Source organism: Culex pipiens, chromosome 2 (genome assembly GCF_016801865.2).
Source record: "Culex pipiens pallens isolate TS chromosome 2, TS_CPP_V2, whole genome shotgun sequence".
NCBI classification, from domain to species: Eukaryota; Metazoa; Arthropoda; class Insecta; order Diptera; family Culicidae; genus Culex; species Culex pipiens.
The window spans coordinates 168,513,556-168,519,555 of NC_068938.1; positions in this window are offsets into that span (position 1 = coordinate 168,513,556).

Consider the following 6,000-nt stretch of genomic DNA (forward strand, 5'->3'; position numbering starts at 1 on the left):
TCAGTGAGGAAGGCAAAACAGTTACAATTTCGCAAGCCAAATCACAAATGTATCAATTTTGAATAGTTGCGTCTCGATCAAATTTACGTCTCTACAATGAGATTTATAAAATTCTAAAAAAAAAAAAAAAAAAAAAACCCAAAAACCTATCTAGCGATTCTCCTTACTACAATCAATACCAATTATCAAAAGAGTGACAAACAGGAGGCTCAGCTAGCTTTAGATTCTTTTAGTTTTTGAACCGTTGCCAGCTTGCGCGTCTTCACACTTTTGCACGGTCTTATCAAGCCATGCTGTTGCTGGCACTAGAAATGGCGATTGTCGCTGGTGTTATATTTTTTTGTTGCTGTCTTTTTTAATTAACAGAATCTCTAGTTGATACTAATGCGAACCAGCTTTTGGCATATGCTTATTAATTGATTTAAATTGTCTGGAATGTTATTAATTGACCAGCCTTTAGCAAAACCACTTTTTTTAAACATGCAAAGCATATTAAAAATATCTTGCGTAATATTAGAATATTTCAGTGAGTGTAGGGGAGTTTGGGGTAATATGGACAGTGGGGGTAATTTGGACACCCCTTTAAAAATCACCTTTTCTCCGGATATAAAGTTATAACGGCATTTTAAGTGATAAGGCTAGTATTAGTAATGGCCTAGGAGTATGGACAAACCTAAAAAGTTGGGATATGTTAAGTAGTTTTGGTATAATATGTAAAAGTTTCCAATGGCTGGTTGGCACTGCCTTAAGTTCTAATATTCGAGGGTTCGGAAATAAGGTTTTGCAGGGATTATATGGCAAAAAAGTGAACAATTTTTGTTTAAGGGAGTTGCTTGGACGTTGCCTGAGATATGTAGGGGAGAGTGGGGAGACTTGATCCCCTTTTTTTGTATCGCACATAACTCTGTCAATTTTTCACAAAACTATAAACTTTTTGCATGAATTGAAAGCTTAAACATTCATCTATGTTTGGCTGATAAGGGTATTTCATCAGATAAACTCTTCGAATCATGCCAAGCGTTTTAAAAACATATTTTAAACCGGCATTTTCAAAATGATGGGGGTAATTTGATCCCCTTTTCAACATTTTGAAGAAATCTTAAGCAAAATGTTTTTTATTCATCCAAACTTTTAATTTTCTATAAGTAACAGCAATTTCACATTAAACCTGTACGTTTGTGTTCAAAATTTATCAAGTTTAGCATGCAAAATATTTAAAAACTTAAATTTTTTTTAGACCTAAATTGAGCATGTTTACAAAAGCTGGTAATTTTTGTTTACAAAAGTTTTGAAAAATGGTTCAAACTGCAGTAAGTTATGTACAACTATACTAAAGGAAACTATGTACGAAAACCCAGCCCAATTTTTTAATCTTGAGGCTGATTCCAGTGACTGTAAAAATGTAGGGATCAAGTCTCCCTAAACGCACATTTTTAAACAATTGATTGTAAAAATAGTATGACGATAAATTTAACGTCAAATGCGTAAGGGTTTTGAAGTTGATATGTTTATCAAACAATTGATGCATAAAAAATATTTTTTTGAATAATTTTTGAGTGTTATCTATGCTTATCAAAACAAAGAAAAAAGATCTCTTGGAAGTTTTTTGCAGCACTTTTTAGAAAAATGTGTGTAACTCAATCGAAACATTTTTTAATTTTTTTCTTTTTTTCTAAAATGAGTTTTAGTCAATTTCGCACAACTTTCTAGAACAATGCTAATTGTTTTACCCGCATGCTGACGAGATACAGGCTTGGGATCAAGTGTCCCCGGGGATCAAGTCTCCCCACTCTCCCCTACGTATAAATTTTGTGCATTTTATCCATTTTTATCACCAAAAATTTTTTACAGTTTTTACAGTTTTTACAGAGATTTAGATAAATTTATAGGGATTTAAATTTCAAAACACTCAAAAAGGAATGTGAGCAATAAAAACATTCACAAAACCCCTATTCTTAATTTAGTTTAATTTATTTCAATATTCGAATTGATAAAAATCTGATTACTGCACATTTGGCATTTAACTAGACTCTAATGTTGATTGTTTTTAATTAATTTCTTTGACATTGCTAATTTCTATGCTGGTTTACAATAATATTTAAATTTGAATGGCTACGGAATGAAAAATTGAAAAAAGTATAGTTTCAGGTTAATAAGTTCTATATAAAGATTTGTTTAGATAAATCTAAACGATGCCTTAATAACTAAAAACTATACTTGTACCTAATCCAGAATCAATGTTTAAATCATTTCAGAATGAGTTTTTAAATTATGTATACTACACTGAACTATTTGGTATCTTCCTATTGAATTATAGTTCAATCACAAAATCATTCCACCTTTGATGAAATATTGTTAGCAAAAAAAAAACACTTAAAAATTATAAAGCAATTACAAAACCAGGTTGAAGGATAAAAAACATGCTCAAAAAATCAAATGTTAAATTTATTCTTCAACATATGTCCAAATTACCCCACAAAAGGTGTACATATTACCCCACAAGGTACATCCATATTACCCCACAAGGCATGTCCAAATTACCCCATAAGGCATGACCAAATTACCCCATAGGGGTGTAAATATTACCCCCACACAAAAATGTGGGGGTAATTTGTGTCGTAACTCAGGCCAGATCTTTATTTCTTCTTAAAAACTCGGAAGCGAATCTTCGGTTTGTTTCTGGTCCCACCACCCACCGCATAAAACACAACCGCTCGCTACAGCATTAAACGCCAGACTAAAGAACTGATTCCGAATTCCGATAGCCGAAGGCCAGTCCCGACACAGTCGGTCCTCAAGCGCACAAACACACACACAACTCTCTCAAACCTCAACCACGCCGCGTGTGTTCATTCCGAAGTTCATCAGCCTCACTCTCACGCCACATCCGCAACGATCGTAGTATTCGTTCGTTTCTGCTCTCTCTTTTTCTCTACCAACGTGCGCGTTGCGCACACTTCAATCCACCTTGTCGACGCGCTCCGACTTATACAGGCGCACACGCGGAGCAGGCTCATTACATTGCACACGAGGTTGCTCTCGCTTTGTGTGCATCTTCGTTGTCTAACGGAAATCAAGAAACATTTGAGTTTCAACTCTAATATTTCAAATGGTCACATTTGATTACTTTATAACATTTTGCGCTCTTTTGCGAAATCCTCAAATTCTATCATAATTGCCCGCTCTATCTGCGACAATTTGGACACCCTTTAATTTTTGCGATAAAAATGGGTTTTTCATCCAAATTTATCGAAATGAATGACATTTTTCCATCAAATATGGTCTCTATTATCCTCTGGTGTCATCCACATTCCTTTAAAATATCCATACAGCCCGTGGCACAGCAATTTCCTTAGGGTGTCCAAATTACCCCACACTCCCCTACTCATCCCTCATTTACTAAACCACAAAAGAAATCCGCCAACACAGTAGTTGTCCCGACCCCTCTTCGATTTGCGTGAAACATTGTCTTAAAGGATAACTTTTGCCTCTAAACACGAATCTCCAAGCTCCATTTTTCGATATCTCGTGATGGAGGGGTGGTACGACATTCGAAAATGACGTGTTTTGCCTTCCTCACTGAGGTAAGGCTATAATCCTGCTCTAAAAGTGAAATTTTTATTAAAAGCTCAAAGACCCACCTTCATGTATACATATCGACTCAGAATCAAAAACTAACTTAATCCACCTATGTGGATGATGCCTTCCTCACTTTTTACCAACAATGGGTAATGTGAGTGGTTTGGACACATATTTCAGCTATTTTTTTAGATCCAGAAAAATAAGTACACAGATATAACTTAAGTGGTCATAACTCGAGACAGGGTTGCCAGATCTTCAATGTTGTGGACTCGTTGGAAAGGTCTCTCGATTACCTAACCAACGATGGGTCGGATGATGGATCCGGACATCGTTTACATGCATTTAAGTGAGATACGGCTTCAAAAAAGTACATAAATATCACTTAAGTGGTCATAACTCGAGACATGGTTGCCAGATCTTCAATGTTGTGGACTCGTTGGAAAGGTCTCTCGATTACCTAACCAACGATGGGTCGGATGATGGATCCGGACATCGTTTACATGCATTTAAGTGAGATCTGGCTTCAAAAAAGTACATAAATATCACTTAAGTAGTCATAACTCGAGACAGGGTTGCCAGATCTTCAATGTTGTGGACTCGTTGGAAAGGTCTCTCGATTACCTAACCAACGATGGGTCGGATGATCGATCCGGACATCGTTTACATGCATTTAAGTGAGATCCGGCTTCAAAAAAGTACATAAATATCACATAAGTAGTCATAACTCGAGACAGGGTTGCCAGATCTTCAATGTTGTGGACTCGTTGGAAAGGTCTCTCGATTACCTAACCAACGATGGGTCGGATGATGGATCCGGACATCGTTTACATGCATTTAAGTGAGATCCGGCTTCAAAAAAGTACATAAATATCACTTAAGTAGTCATAACTCGAGACAGGGTTGCCAGATCTTCAATGTTGTGAACTCGTTGGAAAGGTCTCTCGATTACCTAACCAACGATGGGTCGGATGATCGATCCTGACATCGTTTACATGCATTTAAGTGAGATCCGGCTTCAAAAAAGTACATAAATATCACTTAAGTAGTCATAACTCGAGACAGGGTTGCCAGATCTTCAATGTTGTGGACTCGTTGGAAAGGTCTCTCGATTACCTAACCAACGATGGGTCGGATGATGGATCCGGACATCGTTTACATGCATTTAAGTGAGATCCGGATATATGTGAAAACACATTTTTATACATAACTTTTGAACTAGTTATCGAAACTTCAAACAATTCAATAGCGATGTATGGGACCCTAAACCAAGTCAAATGCAACTAGTTTGGTCAAAATCCGTTCAGCCAGTGCTGAGAAAACTCAGTGAGAATTTTGGTCACATACATACATACACACACACATACACACACACATACACACACACATACACACACACAGACATTTGTTCAGTTTTCGATTCTGAGTCGATATGTATACATGAAGGTGGGTCTTTGAGCTTTTAATAAAAAGTTCATTTTTAGAGCAGGATTATAGCCTTGCCTCAGTGAGGAAGGCAAAACTGAACAAATGTCTGTGTGTGTATGTGTGTGTGTATGTATGTATGTGACCAAAATTCTCACTGAGTTTTCTCAGCACTGGCTGAACCGATTTTGATCAAACCAGATGCATTCGACTTGGTTTATGGTCCCATACATCGCTATTGAATTGTTTGAAGTTTCGATAACTAGTTCAAAAGTTATGTATAAAAATGTGTTTTCACATATATCCGGATCTCAATTATATGCATGTAAACGTTGTCCGGATCCATCATCCGACCCATCGTTGGTTAGGTAATCGAGAGACCTTTCCAACGAGTCCACAACATTGAAGATCTGGCAACCCTGTCTCGAGTTATGACCACTTTAGTGATATTTATGTACTTTTTTGAGGCCGGATCTCACTTAAATGTATGTAAACGATGTCCGGATCCATCATCCGACCCATCGTTGGTTAGGTAATCGAGAGACCTTTCCAACGAGTCCACAACATTGAAGATCTGGCAACCCTGTCCCGAGTTATGACCAATTTAGTGATATTTATGTACTTTTTTTTAGGCCGGATCTCACTTAAATGTATGTAAACGATGTCCGGATCCATCATCCGACCCATCGTTGGTTAGGTAATCGAGAGACCTTTCCAACGAGTCCACAACATTGAAGATCTGGCAACCCTGTCTCGAGTTATGACCACTTTAGTGATATTTATGTACTTTTTCAAGGCCGGATCTCACTTAAATGTATGTAAACCATGTCCGGATCCATCATCCAACCCATCGTTGGTTAGGTAATCGAGAGACCTTTCCAACGAGTCCACAACATTGAAGATCTGGCAACCCTGTCTCGAGTTATGACCACTTTAGTGATATTTATGTACTTTTTCAAGGCCGGATCTCACTTAAATGTATGTAAACCATGTCCG